At 45.8% G+C, this 17115-nt stretch overlaps 1 protein-coding gene across 2 annotated transcripts in view; it reads right to left on the bottom strand.

The window, feature by feature from the left end:
• FRMD4B (FERM domain containing 4B) overlaps window positions 1–8662 on the bottom strand; it is a 126407-nt gene extending 117745 nt beyond the window's left edge. Inside the window, exon 1 of one of the 2 annotated variants that reach the window (XM_077184612.1) lies at window positions 8350–8662. The gene's annotated coding sequence lies outside the window, so the exon portion shown is untranslated. Of the gene's footprint in view, window positions 1–8131; window positions 8221–8349 lie in introns of those variants that run through there. The other variant, XM_077184613.1, reaches the window with a different exon arrangement.
• Between the last annotated feature and the right edge of the window lie 8453 nt (window positions 8663–17115).

A 17115-nucleotide genomic window follows, 5' to 3' on the forward strand; every position in this document is an offset into this window, starting at 1 on the left:
TACATCTCAACTTCATCTCACCCTCTGATTCCTGGAAACCCTTCATTAGACGACTCCTCTCTCATTTCCAGCAGATACTCCCAGTGATTTTCTTGTGAGTGCAACGAAGGCAGAAGCACAGCAAAGGAGTTCTGCTGCTGCTGCCAAGAGAGGCAGGCTCCCATGGTCAGCACTGGGAAATACTGACAGATAAGCACATAACTCTGTGCCAGATAATGCATCAGCCTCGAGGCTGCCAAGCAAACACCTCCTTGGAGCTTCCCATTTCTGCCTCCCATGTAAGCAGAATCAGGTGGGGCTGGAGAAGGGTTTAGGAAAGGTCACTTCTCCAAACTTTCTCTTCTACACAGCAGTACAGACCACTGAATCAGAAAAAGATGCAACTGGTTTTCAAGGTGTTTGAGACAGCAAAGTCAGAAGAAATTCTGTTGCCTTGATTTAAAAAAAAAACTTTTTTGGAAGCAAGGAGGATGAACCAAGTCCAGGCATTCAGAATCTGCATTAGCTACACAATACATACACATCTCTCCAACCCACTAACAAGGATGCTTACAATCAATGCCAGTTGTGTTTGAGCTGCTAAAATGTTAGATTCTGTGAGCTCTCTGCTAAGCTTTTTTGACAGTGGAGGAGAAACAAGCAATTTGAAACACTTGGTCTATTTTACCATAAAATTGAGGAATATGGTCCCCATTAGAAGGATTCCTACTGCAGCACATCCCTGAACAGTTCCCACGCTTCTCAGTTCTGCTCCATGTGCAGCTATCCTGTGTGGTGTAGTCATGTTACTGGGAGAGTTTATTAAGATTTTGGTCATTTAAAATTTGCTTTTAGCCAGGCCCTGCTGTCAGGCAGCATTCCTGCAAACAAAGACACTTCCTTGGTATTATGCACAAGAGGGAACTTGGTGTCTGGGGAGTTAAATATGCTTAAATTGCTGGATCTGCAGTCCAGAGGGGGTTCCAGTTTGTTTTCTAAACGAGGAGCAGAAGTCTAAACTAAGACAGAGTAGGATAAAGTGTGAGAAGAAAGCAAGAAGCACTCTCCATGCACTAGAGACAGCCTGGAGATCCTCCTAAGCTCCAGACACATTTTTCCATCATTACCACCTTCAGAAACAAACACCACGATAGAGCATGTCAGTGTTTAATCTTAAACATGCACACCCCTACTTTCCCCCCTCCTCTTTTCAGATATCAGACATTTTACCTTTACAAGAACTGCTTTCTTCCCTGGTTGGACTCAGCCCCTTGCACAGCAGCTACCAGATGTGTACATCTGCTTTCCACAGCATCCAAGCAGGACTGTGAAGATGGATGCAGGACCTGTGTTCCCATAACCTACACATTTAGCACTGCAATGCCTCCAGAGGAATTCTGTCACATAAAACCCCTCAGTGTGCTGTGGTCTCAGCCTCCTCCTGTGCCATGCCCAGTCCATACCAATGACTCTGCCTAGCCATTTTATTTCCAGGGAAATGCCTCAATGAGGGCAGGAATGATGTACCTGACTCCATGTTCTCAGAAGGCTAATTTATTACTTCATAATGCTATATTATATTAAAGAATAGTATACTAAACTATACTAAAGAATACAGAAAAGATTCTTACTGAATACTAAAAAGATAATAATGAAAACTGGTGACTTTTTCCAGTCTTGACACAGCTTGGCCCCAATTGGCCAATGAGTTAAAACAATTCACAGCAGAAACCAGTAAAACAATCACCTGTGGGTAAACAATCTCTAAACACAATCCAAAGGAGCAAAACACAGGAGAAGCAAATGAGATAAGACTTGTTTTCCTTTTCTCTGAGGCTTCGCAGCTTCCCAGGAGAAAAATCCTGGGCAAAGGGATTTTTTCAGAGAATGTGAATGCTACACCTAGCTGCTCTCCTCTCCCTTCCTCCTGGTTTGTCTAACCCTTCTCCACCTTTCCAGCCTGAGTTTTCCTCCTGTTCCAAAGCATCCTCCCACTATAGCTGTAATCCTTACACTGAACCCAAGCACAGAGTGCAATGAGCATGACCAGGCAAAATTATTCCACAGGTTCTGACTGTTCCACAGGTTCTGAAAAGCAAAATTATTCCAAAATTATTCCACAGGTTCTGACTACAAAGCAACAACCTCTGCTCTTGTGCTCTCTGTGTTGTGTTGTGTTCTCAGGGCCAAGGCAGGCTGACTACAGTGAAAACACTCCCTCACAATATCCACAGACTATTTTTATTACTTTCAGGCTTCTTTCTAAACTAGACAAAGTGGTCTCTGTCCCCAAACACTTCCAATGCCTCTCCAAGTGCTTCTAGGACTGGCTGGGAAAGAAGGGAAAGGATGTCCAACTTCTGCTGATCTCTTTAACATACTAGTTAAAAATAATTGAATATTCCAGGCATCTGTTTCCTAATCTTACCCTTCACTTCAAAGAGGGGGAAAAATCAGCCAGATCATTTATTCATAAAGCTGGAACACCTGGCAAATGGTATTTCAGTAAAGCTGCAATTTCATATCTCTAAAAGCACATTAAATATAGTATTCCAGTGAGGTACTTCTTTAAAACTCCAGGCCAAATTCTGGTTTTAAGATTCCCATTCAGTTCATGAGGGTGAAGATTTTGTCAATTTTGCTTCTTTTGTTGCTTGCTTTTCCATAGGAATTTTCAGACTGAAAGCCTTGAAAGCAATCTCATTCCTGGGAAGTTCTTTGCAGACAGAAATGTTCTACGAGATCTTTTATTTTGACACTACACAGCAATAATAACCAAGACCATGCAAAAAAATGTGTCTGTGTATGTGCTTTGTTTCTACTCTCAAGTACACTGGGTTTGTTTCCAATGCAACACAAGGTAAATGGATTTGTTTCTAAACCATCTCTCCCCTACACTGGGATCTGAAAAAAATAAAGGATTAATTGTATGAAAAGAGATTTATATAGAGGGAGATTAACCAGCCTATGGAACTCTCTTTCAAAGGAACTAAAGATAGCTCAGACATTAGCATGAGAAAAACTGTAGGGCTACATTTCTTACATATATTAAAGGGTTTTACACACCCATCTCCCACTGGGAAGGCACGGCCACACAGCAGAGCCTGCCCAGGCTGTGACCACTGCTGATCACTGACTGATCAATGCTGATCAATAACTGCAATAATTGATCACCTGTATTCTCCAAGGCCAACAAGCAGCAGCTGAAATTATTATTTTGGCTCAATAACTCCACCACACCACCTCAACACATACCTAAAGGGTCTGAAAAAGTTCAGCTTCAAACTTGAGGAGTGTAGCAGTGATCAATCCTGTCCTGGCAGAGGAATGAAGGACCTGGCTGGTTCAGGCCTTCATACATTTGAGTTCTGGGGCGTCTTGGCAAACACTCTGGGACAACAGTTTTTATAATAATTTATTAAACTGACAGATAACCCCTGTAGAACTGTATTTTCTTCTACCCCTTCAGCATCCCCCTTCTTCTGCACTGAAGTTTTGACAACTGCAGAAAATCTGGAGCTCTTGTCAGCTCTACATACAGCTGACCTACTGAGAGTTTAGGCTCTAAACAAAGAGGCCATCACATGAAAGAATTTCCTTTCCTGACACTGCCCTGTAAATAGTCTACACAGAAAACAAAGGACCAAAATTACAGTTTGCATGTATCCAATGTGTACTCTATGTTTTTCAAAAATTACTAGAATTCTGAAGGAATTGTGGTTTAAATGTTTGTTGTGTTGCTTTAAATAGCAAAAGAAAACAAAACCCCCTCCTTTCTCTAACCTATATCATTTAAGCACAGAACTGTTAACCATTGCTGAAAGCACTGATGCATTATGACTTGGGGCAAGAGGAAAGCTTAATGCTCTGAAATGGCTGCAACCAAACAATAGCAGCTTTGCCCCTGGGTTTTCAACATTACATTGGAGGCAAATTGCTCAGCCTGTTCAAAAAATAAGATACGCAGCTCCAAACTGGCCAAGGAATTGTTCCTACAACCAAGCACTGTACACACTGTCACTACTGGTGACATACACAACATAAGGATGTAAAGGATGTCCAGTGACCTATTTCCTGCCCTGACTCTTCACTGAGTCATTCTCAGTTTTAAGTATTGCCCAATCTTGCAGCATATGGCATGTGCTGGTTTATCTGAAGCCTGATTACAAATGTCAAGGTGCCAAGCCCAAGCCTCTCATCAGGAATCCTCCTTGTGATGATATGGTGGTCTAAAAACCTTGATCTTCCTTTATCTCCCTTGCAGTGGGGTGTGCTCTGCAGCTGTCCTCAGCTGCTCAGAAACCCTTAAATCAAAATACAGCTGTTTTATGAAAGCTGTTGTCTGCAGGCAACTCTTCACAGTCACTCTGCAATCACTTTCCATGTTAAGCACTAAAACTGTTCCACTGTGATAATCCAGTTTGAAATAAACACAACAGGAGTCAAAACACAGTATTAGCCCCTTAGAGAATTTGCTATTTTATTCTTCATGTTTTGGTATATCATCCAAGAGGAAAGGTCTGAAATGTGATTTAACCACGTGGTTCTCACAGCAAACAAACTCAAGAAGAGCTGTAGCTGCTATTGTCACACAACAAAACACACAATGCCTTTCCTTCTCCTTGGCACTCTTTGAAGGGGTGACCAAAGCTGGCTCCTGTCCTGGTGTCCTCTGGGCTGGCTGTGCCACACAGCTCAGACAGGCAGAGCCTGGTGCTGCTCCTGAGCTGGACCTGTCCCTGAAACCAGCACAGACTGGAAGGGGCAGCACCAGCCCTGTCCAGGAGCCAAGAGAGCAGGAAGGATCTCAGCCCCTCTCACCCATGGAACTGGACTGGCTCCAGCCACTAACTCAAATATATTCCCAAGAGGAATTAAAAGCTACACAGAAAAATCCAAAAATTAGTGGCCTGAGCATGATCTCATGAAGTCAGGCACTTTCAGTCAGGTGAATAAAGTCAACAGCCCCTTCAGCTTTGTTCCTCTGGATATTACAGCCAGGCCAGGCTTATAGAAAGTGGTGCCACCCTCCTGGGGATGCCACCTGACAACCTCAGCACCCAGAAATCCTCTGACACAAATCATAGCTCAGAAATCATTTAACACAAATCATAACTCCTCTCCTACTGGTTTTCCCAGGTTGGCCTGTGCAACACCACAGGTAAATAGAAGTGTTCTCTGAACCCTGGGATTGAGCAGCTCTGCACAACAGCCAGGGCACTCTGCTGTGCAAGGCTCAGAGATCACCAAGCCCATGGTACCCAGTCCCAGGAGACACAGGAGTGCAGGGTGCTAATTCTGAGCTGCCTTCTGTGCCCAAAATCACACATCAGCCCACTCTGGGGAGCACAACCAAGGCTTCCTTGGTTTCCAAACAGCCACGACTCCTCCCTCCCTTTTTGCTACTCTTCTTATTCATGTAACTGCTGTAACACAGCATCCTGGGAGGGGAAAAAAGCAAACAAAAGACATTATAGCCAATTTGTATGGAAAATCAATTAAGTTCAGACATCTCATTAACCTTGTAACCTGCTTATCCCCCAGCTTTAATTTACACTACTGCTTGCAAATGGATTTGACACATTGGCCACTACTTCCCTGGGAAGGTGCAACAGGCACGAACAGAGTTCTTGGATCCCAGAATACTCCATTGATCCAGGTCCTTCCCTCCCTCCTCCCTGCCATTCACTCAATGCTAAAAAGCATTGGAGGAAGAAAATAGGATACAGAAAATATGCAAGAGCCCTTTCAGAATCATGTGAGCCCTGCAGTGGGCCTCCTTTTTTACCTTCTGTTGCTTTAATTACCAGAAACTACGAGCAGAACTGCCTGAACCAAGAATGCCCAGCCATGGCCACATCAGCAGAGTCCCAGAGCGGTGACAAAGTCACACTCACAGGAGTCCTCTCACACCACACTGTCACAAGACTGAGCCAGGTAACACACATTGAAAAACCAGTCACAGGTGGTGTGTGGAGTTCTGGCTTTTTATGTTGTAGCACAAAGTCTAGGAAAGAGCCACTGTTTCTGTAGCTGAGGTGCATTTACAACCTTTACTCTGGGGATCTCCACAGCAATTTCATCTCACTGCCCAGAAAACACCCAGCTTGAGAGAGCACAACCCCAGCACTCCCACAGGAAGCCACAGAAAAATGGTCACCTGCATCTTAGGCCTCAGTAATTTGTTCACTCCTGTCATGTTTTCATGATTATGGAATTCCAGGGCTTGTTAACGCACTGAAAGGTTTCTGTACAACCTCTTTGGACTATGACATGTATATTTCTAATGGGCTGAGGAGCAAACTTAACAAAGGTTTTCACATGTTCAATACAGCAGAATCAAACTAAAAGGATCAAGTCTGATGTGGCTGCACCCATGCAAGTCCAAGGGAATCAGCAAGATCAATCTCCCTGTAAAACAGGCCAATCCTTGAAATCCATGCTGTGACAGGAAAGATAAATCTTTCCAAGGCAAGCACTGGTAACTTCTGCAAATAAGCTCTTCAAAAGGAGGAAAAGGGGCAGCTCCAAGAAAGTAATTTTTAAAAAGCAGAGAACACAAGTGAAAATACATACATTTTTCTAAACATATGTTCCTGCCTCTGTATGAGGCAGGCATAACTAAAGCACTGCAGTCCTCCCCAGCTCTCCAGCCAGTGCCCCTGAGGCTGCTCAAAGATTTCCCAAGTTATAGCCAAGTAAAAATTGATTAAAGCCTTGACTGCTTCACTGCAGCTATTGGGAATCCAGCAAAAGTTACAAGAATGAGCTCAGCTGCTCTTTGCTTCCCATTAGGCAAAACTCTAAATAAAGGCAGTGCTTAAAGAACACAATCCCCTAAAGGAAAAATCAACAGCCCCCCTGGCAGCAGCTGTGCTCTGCCCTGCTCCAGCAGAGACACAAACACTTTCATATGGATCTGTGCCTGAAAACCAGCACAGCACAGAGGTGAGGGCTGGACCCTGTTGGAGACACTGTTCTAACAAGCTCCTAACCTGCTCTCTCCCTGCTTCTCACCCTCTGGCACTCTCAAACTTGTTTCCAAGAGCGATGTGTTCAACATTAACAGTTTTCAGCTGCACTCAGCAGGGCTGTGCTCATTTAGCCAAGGACCCACCTAATCCCATCTATGTTTAAAAAAAAAGGCAGCAGTGAGGTCAAAGGTAAAGTATTACCTTATTCTATATCATAGCAATGACAGGTTAGAAAGCCCAGTCTGAGAGCACACAGTGCTCAGTGTAATTGAAACTGATATCAAGTGCCAGGCAGCCAGAAATCTCATCCTTGTTATGCAGCAGGTCCTAAGTGAAGTTAATTTCAATTTAGTTCAAACCATGGAATGCAAGTCAAATTTAAACACTCAAGGGGGGGGAAAAAAAAAAGAGGAGAATTTTCTCAAAATAGGTAGATATAGATAGATCTGGACTTAAAAATGCCATAGGGGAGAGGGGAGATGCCTGTCAGGGTATCAGGTCTGCAGGGAACCCGCGGGCGGAAGAAGGAGGCGAGAGGAAACACACGGAGAACAATACTGGGAAAGGGGCTATTCTGGGCAAGAGGGAGAACGCGAGGCCAAGCCGGGCAGGGAAACAAGTGTAACAAAGGCAGGGGAAAGGCTTCCTCGCCCCGCAGGCAGCGATTTCTGTCCGACCGCCTGCCCGCATCCCTGGCGGACCCTGCGCCGGGGCTGAGCCCGGCGCTGCTCGACTCCTTTCTCCAGAGCAGCGAAGGGGCAGATGCCCAGACCGCTGTGTCTGCGCTGCCCGGCACAGTGAGAGAGGCTGGGGATGCCCCACGGAACGAGCTGGGGATGCTCTCCCCTCATAGCCCGGTGCCGGTCATCGCCCCAGCGAGGGCAGCTCCCCTCGGCGATTCTCAGCCCATCACAGCATCCCATTGGGAATTTCACCCTCCCCGAGAGACTCCGGCTTGGCTTTTCCTGGCGGTGCCGAGCTCCTGCAGAGCCCGAACTTGAACCGGGCGGTCCGCGCGGGGATGCTGAGACCCTGAGACATCGCTCCCCATCCATCCATGCATGCATGAATGCATCCATCCCCCGCCGGACCCGCATCCCGCCCGCAGAACAATGGCACGGGGTACATGGGTATTTATTCCTGCATGGCTATTGCTGCACCGCCCTTGCCGGCCTTACCTTGGCGGGGGCTCCTCGCTGCGGGCAGCCCGGGCGGGGGCTCCCGGCCGAGCCCAGCCCGGCCCCGCCGCCGCTCCCCGCGCATCCACCCGCAGCGCCCGCCCGGCGGGGCAGGGCTTAGCGCCGGCCCCGCTGCCCCCGAGCAGGGCAGGGCAGGGGCAGCTCCGCCCCGGGCAGCGCTCCCCGCCCGCCGGGGGTCCCTGTGCCCCCGCTCTCACCCCTCGGAGCGCCGCAGCCGCCTCCCCGCAGCGCAGGGCACGCAGCAACTTAGAGCATCCCGGTCCGCAACTTCAGCAGGAGCCCGCACGGGGAGGGACGGAGCAGCCCCGCTGGCCGCGAACACGAGTGGTCAGCGGCGGCAGTTCCCTGGGAAAGCTCCCCCTGAGCCGCCGGGGATCCTCCCCTGCCTTTGTTGTGCTCCCAGCCGCGAGCCACAATACCGACACAAGCCGTGTGTCATGTCCTCCGAGGTGATGGATGGTGATTTCTCCAGGGCAGTGCTAAAGGGCTGGATTTGCCTAAACGCGGCTACCTCTGCTCGTAAGGAGCCTTTGTCATCCTCGCGATGGGAAGCAGAACAATAAGATGAGTTCAGGAATACCCATGCTGGTATGTTACAAACGGGCTCCTAATTACCATATGGAAATGAGCTGCCTAAAGTAATGAATCGCAGCCGGGCTATTGTTTGGGGGGTGTCGGATCAACTGGAGGTGCTGGCAAGCGGTGCTATAAGCCAGGCTCGCCGTTTGCAATGAACAGCAGCACAGCGAGTTCTGTATATGCCACAAAACAAATCACTGCAGCTAAAACAGCACTTGTGTAGCAAAGAAATTCACTCTAACATTTGGAGAAATCACACAAGTCTTTGTTCATTCATTTGACCAAAATTAAGAGGCTTATAATAGCCTCCTAGGAAAACGAAAATTTTTTTTCATGGCAATTGAATTATATCAAATAATGGTTATTAGCTCCAGAAACACAGGGTCTTCCTATTTATCACATCTACAGACTGCAGTGCCAGACTACCTGGTGCTTTTCTGAAAGCAGAGCAATAAACACAGCTTGACTCTCGAACGTATTTTGCATTCATCTCCATCTCCACGCACAGCATTCCCTGGCTGTGTCTCACCCATGCCATTTTACAGCAATGATCTCTCCGTGCTCTGCTGCTACTCGCTGCATCAATCATGCTAATGATGCTCATTCTCTTGCCTCTCCTCCCTCATCGCTGCCTGCACCCCAGGGCCCCAATGCCTGGGTTTTGCTGCCATCTGACTTTTCTGGGCTTTTCCTTCCCTTAAGCTCCTCTGGGGTTGTGGTTTGGGCACTGAGAAGTGATCCCAGGTATTTCCCACTGTTGTCAGGAAGGTGACAACCTTGCCTCTTCTGCTCCAAACTGGCACAAGTCAAGACCAATGCAAGAACAGCTTTAGGTCATCAGGTACTGTACATCACCACCCACAGCTTTCTCCTGTATTTTCTGCACATTGCAGCTCCCTTCTGCCTGTTTTACTACAGGTTTCCTGCACATTCATGTGATAGAAAGTTTATCCTCTCCCTAGAAATACCAAACAGATTATTTTAGCTATGTATACCTCTGTATCAGTAGTCTCATCCCTATCTGATTTCCAGATACCATCAACCACCAACTCCCAGTGGGCTCTGTACTGCAGAAGATGCACAGCTACTGTGCAATATCCCTAAAAAGATTGTTCTATATCACAAGAAATCACTGCCTACTACTTCAGCCATCCCCTCCTTCCTGCATCTAATACTTCGTTAGGGGAAATTACACTGACAGATATTTTTGATGTGATGTATGCATCCATTTCCCCTCCACAAATAATCCTAAATCAAAATCTAGAAGCAGAGGAGCAAGCTTCCTCTGAGCAGAAAAGGTCAGCCAATATTTATAGTGGCTGAAATAAATGCTCTTTATCTGGTTTATAGCTGTATAATAATAAAATCAAGAGCTTGTAGAAAATACTGCTGCTGCACCTGAACAAAGTACCTGCAGAAAATGAGTGATAGCAGAGCACAACAGCAGAGAAGACCTTCCAGTGTGATTGATGAAGGAATGCAGGGCAAAATTCTCCAGCTGAGTGACCTCTGCTGGCTTTGCACTTGACCCTGAGACACCAACCCACACCAGGACCTGGCTGTGGGAGGTGTCTGACAAACCCACAGCAGCTCCTGCCCTCGGGAGCAGAGAGCCAGGGACATGAAGGACTGAGAGAGAGAAAGCTGAAGATGGGGTTTGCCTGGGGTCTCACAGCAAGGCACAAAGAATTTCTTCTCTTCTCAACCAAGCCAGCTCAGACCACAGCTCACAACAGATGCCTCAGGTTTGGTGAGAAATTCCATTTCTGGTCCGTAATGGGGAGCAGAACTCAAAGTAAGACTCAGCAACAAAGTCCTTTTGCCTTCCTTGTCCAGCAGCTATTTACAGAGTTCAAAACTCCAGAGACCGAATGCTTTGCAGCACAATTAGTCAACACATGTGTGTGTCTGTTTCCTGAGGGTTTGCAGTCTGAAACAGAATCCCTGCATTCCTAGCCCTGAAAAATTATTTTTTTGGATATCAACTCCCCAAGTAAATCCCCAAAGGTTATGGACATGACTCAGATTGGGAAAAATGGCTGAATTTATGCTACCTTTCCTCATGTGAAAGGCAGACCCAGCTCTGACCATACCTCTTTCCAGAATCCCTCTACAGCAAGGAAGGAATATCAATGTTTTAAAAGGTACTTTGCCTCTCTGCTGAGATCTTCCACTGCTGCTAATCTGTACAAACTGCCAGAGTGGGTATCATTTATTATTTAGGATGAGCAGTGCAATGCCAGGCTAAATGAACAGCTAGTCCAACCCATCACAGCATTCTTCTGGGAGACAAAAAAGTAAAGACAAGCTGTTTGTGTAGCCTGGCATGACATTCACAGATCCTAAAGTGAGGAATGGTGAGGCACAAACTTGCTGCATTTCATGGCCTCTGCACAGCCAACTTTCAGCCAGCAGGTACCCAGGTTTTGGAGGATGTAGGAGGAAGAATTGCTGTTTGCTGACACCAAAGATCATCCTTCAAGTTCCTCTGGAGCTGGAAGAAGATGATAATCACTCCAGCAATAAACCACTTGCCATGACTGGAGGCCCCTCTTTGCAGCCCAACTGAAAAACCAGAATACACTCACAGACAAAATCATCCTGCTTAGCTCCAAGTGCTTTTATTGCTGATTTCAGCTAAGCTGGCTGATTTTATCCTAACACCAAGATGAGCACTCACGTGCTGGAGCTGTGCTGAGGTGGAGCACAAACCTCCAGAAGAGGATGAGAGCAAACAGCTTGGATGGGATATGGGATCCCAGTGGGGGCATTTCAAATACATTTATAAACCTTTACAGTATGGGCACAAAATATGTCAGAAACAACTCAAGGTAGACTATGGTCAGCTCCAAATGCCCACTGGCACCTCACAGGAGCTCCAGGAATGCCACAAGCTACCTTTTTTTATAACAAATCCAAACCAGAATGTGAAGATCCTAAAAGCTGCTCAAGCCTAATAAAATTTTTGGATGCTCTAATCTAAGACATTTTTCCAGTTATAAGGTTTTTTCCCACCCTGCCTTTCAGAACAGGTCTGCTGAGCTGCTCAGTGAAGTCTTAGCTTTCCATATTTCACTTTGCCATTTTTCTGCCCCCAGGATTGGAGTGAGAGCTTCAGGTGGCTGCACAGAGCTCAGTGAGGAGAACAGCCTGGTCACTCCTGAGCACAACCCTCCCTCCAGAACAAAAGGAGATTAAAGGAAAGCAGGAAGGATGGGAGGGGATTTCCTCTGCCTCTCCAAAATATCTTTGGGTCTGTTCCTCATCAACACCTTCTGCAAGCAGGATCTGTTTGTGGGGTGTGATGTGGTTTAAGTGAGCATTGTAGGAGACGAGGGGTTGCTGGCTTTTCTCTGTTTTCAGATTCATATCACTGAGTAGTCAAATTTGGGTATTTTTAGAACAGGAAATGAGGTAAATAAAATGCAGAAAGATAGAGTAAAATGATGTCATTTACCTTAACTGCCAAAACACACAGAGTGGTGCTATAAAAATTCACCAGCAGCCCCAAGTCCTGAGAAGCTCTTTGTAAAGCCAACTTTAGATGTCATGATTCAAGTCCAAGGTCCAAATTCAGCAAACACATTTGTTAGATGCTTAATCTCAGCCTTCACTGGGGCACCAGTGCACTCCTGATATTTGCACCAGCCAGGTTTACAGAGCCTGGCACAGCTGAAGTGTCTTCCTCTATGTCTGCACCATTATACAAATCCTGCTCTGTTCTCAGGTGTAGGTTTTTGTGCATTGTCCACAATAATTAACCACATTTTCCTGATTGTTTCCTTTTGGTGCTTTAAACACTCCTTGGTCAAACTCACATATATTAAATTATTAAAAATTCAATATATTAAATTATTTTTAAGTTATCCTTTGCCTTAAATTTAGATACATTGATGTCATTCTAAGGTATTAAATACATTACTTAAACATGGGAAAAACCAGGGTTGCTAATTATGTCCAACAGTAAACCTCTTAAATATTGCTGCACAATCTTTATTTTTCATTTAAATGTGGCTCTGTTCACAGATATTCTTCTCAAATACTACAGAGGCAATTAGAATTGGTAATGACTGTAAATACCATTAGTCCTGGTAATTTGCTCTCTCCTACAAGTCTGACACACCCGAGGTCCCACTGCCAGTTTTAGTCTCCCATGTTACAGAGAGAGGCTGGTGATGGTCTTTTCTGGCCTTTACCCAACTTTAAGGGTCTAAAATTAAGGGCCTAAAATGTCAAGACCAGGCTGGATGGAGCTCTGAGCATCCTGGTCTAGAGAAGGGTGGAATGGGGGGTGGAATGAGTGGATCTTTCAGCTTCCTTCCAACCAAACCTTTCTGTGATTCTATGAAAATTGGCTAAGTGAGCCTGAGCTTTACCCATGCCATCACCCTGCACCTCCACTCTTTGAGCTTTCCATAACCTGTTCCATCTCCCCATTCTGTCTGTTTGTATTGCAAATGAGATCCTGTCTCCTACACACAGAATTGAGAATAGCTGAGCTCAGACACTGCAGATGAGCTCTGCAGAAGGAGAGAAAGATTTTTTCCAAAGTTTAGATTTCTAGGCTCCTGATTTTTCCAATGTTTCTCAACAACAGGCAGTTCAGCAGGATAAAAGGACAAGAAACACAGCCAGGTCCTGCACATGCTCTCAGAGACCTCCAGCCCATGTTCAGCAGTAATACCCTCACTGGAGGCCTGGGTGCTGCTCCTGTTATCACTGAAACTGTTCTGACAGAAATGATGCTCATTCTGATGGCTGACAGCACAATCTGCTGGGCTTTTCTTGCATTTCTCCCACTTCATTACTCAGCAATCCTACTCCTGTTTCCATAGAATTAAAGGCAGGTTACCAAAGGGAGAGAAACACAAAGTGGCTCCTTACAGCCCTTCAGCCCAGCCACCCTGCACTCCCCCACCACAGCATTGCATCCAGAAGTTCCCGAGATTCTGCTGCTGAGCATTCCTCTGCAGCTCTGTGTACTTATTTCTAAATGGTAGAAAGATTTTACACTGATATTCCTGATAAACCTGTGCATTCAGAATGATTTGAAGTATTCATTAAAGTTACAGTTAAAAAACAATTCCCCAATTTGTTCCATACCCAAACAGTGGATAAATCTGGCCTTCTAGTGCCAAGGCCATCTAGAGACATCACCACGTATTAAAAAAAAAAACAAACAAAACACTATTCATTTTCTCCTCAGGAGATCCAGAAGCACATTACTAACATTATACATTAGTATTAGCAGCTTCCCTTATTTTTATAAATGGAAATAGCCAGGGGTAAGAAATGGGAACAGTGTGATGAGCCAAAAAGCTGCACTCCTGAGTCCCACAAATCCATCCTCTCTCACAGATCCCCCCCTGTGTGTCTCCAGCCCAAAACACCTCCAGGACTTCATTTAGTTTCCTTTTCAGTCCTTGCTAAGCTTCATGCTGTGAACATCACCTGAGACCCAAACACCAACAACCCTCAGCAAGGACTGCAGCAGTAGAGGAGGCTCATAAAGGGGAGTCTGGTGGGCTCCTCATCAGTCCTGGAGCCCTGGAGTGCTGGGGGCTCAGCTCTCCAGGAGGGGCAGGGCTGGATGCAGGGACAGTCACCACACACAGGCCCAGAGCAGGTTCTGGGATGCAGGGCAGAGAGGATGCTAGCAAAATGCTGTTTATGCCCTCAGCACTTCACCTCAACTTCTCTTCCTACAAAATATTTTAAAATGTGAACACAGGGCCTGTTCTCCACCACTTTATTGTCCTGTGATTTTGTTTGATCACTAGGGAAGGGCAGTCAGTTTTTTTTTCCTGATGCTTCAAGAAAAGAATTGCTTTACCCTTATTTTGGCTTTCATATATCAGAGACAGCGCTTAAGGCTTCATCAGAAGGGACATTTGAACTTGTGTCTCCAGGCACATTTGCCAGCCATAAACCAGAAGCACAGGCACTCTGCTGGGTGTCAGACACATCTTGATGGCTACATGGAAGGTGGTTTATGTGAGGGCTTTTGTTTTGCCTTTCCACCAGCCAGTCTAGGAAGACACATTAAGATAGAAAACAGCCTAACACTGGAGGCATTTAACCAGCTAAAAATATTACCAGAGGTCAATGGACATAATTCTGACAAACAGAGTCCTGCTTGTTGGATCCTGTTTATTTGATCATAAGAGCTGAAACTCCTCCAAAGGGTTTTGTTATGGTGGTGTCAAGGAGAAATAATGACATTGAGCCCATGAGATTTGCTCTGTCTCTTCAGTAATGCAACCTAGCTCAGACTGTGACCCATTGAAAATGAACTTGCTGACCTTCCCAGCCTCCAGAGTGCTCTTCAGGGCTACTCTGAAATGACTTCTGGTGAATGAGTGAACCATACAATTACACTCACACACAGCCTCAGCCTCTCCACTATCAAGGGACAGAGCCCACAGACGTGGCCATCATGGAGCTCAGCTGATTCTATGGCTCTGTCATGTAGCTCCATGAAGATAAAGCCATATAGTCAATGTAAAAAACCCAGTAAAAATGACTATGGTAAAGCTCCCATTACCCAAAAAAAAAAAAAACAACCCCAAAAAACCATGGTAAAGCTTCCATAAGCCACACTTCAGCAGCATGTTTATCCTCTGAATCAAATCCCACCCACAAAACCTCAACAAGAAAACCAAGGCTTGCCAAAGAAGCTGAGCTCCTTGATGCCTGCAAACACTGCATCAGGAAGACATAATCAGAAGTTCATTTCTTCATTGCAACGGTGGCAAAAACGCTCCACAGAGACTACAGAATAGATGAGGAAAGTGTTTGCCATGGAAGAACGTGGTACAGGCGACCTTACCTTGGGCAGAGAGAACATCAGGGAGCAGAGAGGGCCAGCAGGTCCCCAAGGATACTGCAGAGCATCACACCACAGGAGCAGGGCCAGAGCTCCAGAAGCAAATTCACAGAGGATGTGGAGCCATGGACAAGCAGGGAGCTGGTTCCCTGTGGCAGACTCCAGGCACAGCTTTGCTCCTCCAACATGACTGAAGAGGAAAGCTCAATACCCCTGGCTGAGCTTAAATGGGCTCCTGGCCCATGGGAATGGGTGGAGCACTGGGTGGGGCTGCTCAGGGAGGTTAAGGCTAATCAGAGCCCTGCTAGAGGCCCTTTAAACCAGTTCTGGAGCACTTCCTAAGGGGATTTTAAAGCCTGTTTCGCAGCAGGAATAAAGTCTGCGCTTTCTGCACATGTTCATCTCCACTTCATGATAGTGTAGGCTTCCCCAGGTCCAGCAGGTTGACAGAAGAGGTCAGAACAATGCTTGGCAGGGAGGATTTAGACAATACAGGAGGTGTCTGTGTATGGGGAGGGCAGGGGAACAGGAGACTGCATCAGGCAAAAACCTTAGAGCCAGCTCTGATTTTTAACCTCTGACTTGAGGGCACTGTAAGCGCTTCACAGAGCTGGGAGGCATCACACTGAGGCCACTTGAGTCAGTCAGCCTTCTTTTCTTCTCTTCCTGCAATTGAGAATAGTGCTTAAAGCCAGAGGGAAGTTTTTGTTGTTTTCTGGCTTGTGCAAGTTAGCACAGAAGACTGGTTTTGATAGATTTTTATGTCTGCATTTACACCTGTACACCTTATACTGTGTAAACAAAATCTGTGATTAGACCACAACATGTCAGGGCATCCAGAAATTATCCACAAGCATCTGCCTCATTAAAACTTGAGTTACCTGGGCTCCTATACCTGTAAATTGTAAATTGTAAATTTTTTAAGTCCCACCCTGCATATTCAGAAAACTTTATCTGCTACCAGTAGAAAATTTGTCTGGGAAGGTACAAAAGGTACACAGGATCTCACAGCAGCAAGCCTTTAATTACCCCCTGGTAATCACCACAGTGATTAAATTGTCATCAGTTCTTTGCTGGTTCCTCTTTAACCTCCTTTATCTGCCCCATTGTGGAAGGAACCTGGATCCAAGGACTAAAAGTGAGGTGGTGACTCACTGTCCTTCATTTCAGGGCTCCAGTTGTATTAAATCAGCTTTAATTCTTAGGTGAACTTAATATGTTACAGTTTAGAAAACGACAATTTCATGTGAAAGCTTTAGAACAGTTTGGGTTGTGTTTAGTGAATGCCATCTTAGATCCACATTTCCTGCTTTCTTAAGCCATAAAAGGTTCCCAAATCCAGTGTTCTTCACCTGTGTGCCACTTGGCTACTTCTTTCCCATTAATAATGATTCACTCTCCAGATATGGAAATTGTTGTATCTTGATCTTAACTGCAACTTGATTTGTATTCACCAGAGCAAGTGGATAATCCACGGGAGCCTGTGTTTAAAACTTGCTGCTAAAATCAGGGCAGCCAATGCAGAGGGCTACAGAGCAAGGGTAATCTCTGGGTGGGT

Source organism: Agelaius phoeniceus, chromosome 11, assembly GCF_051311805.1.
Source record: "Agelaius phoeniceus isolate bAgePho1 chromosome 11, bAgePho1.hap1, whole genome shotgun sequence".
Lineage (NCBI taxonomy): Eukaryota > Metazoa > Chordata > Aves > Passeriformes > Icteridae > Agelaius > Agelaius phoeniceus.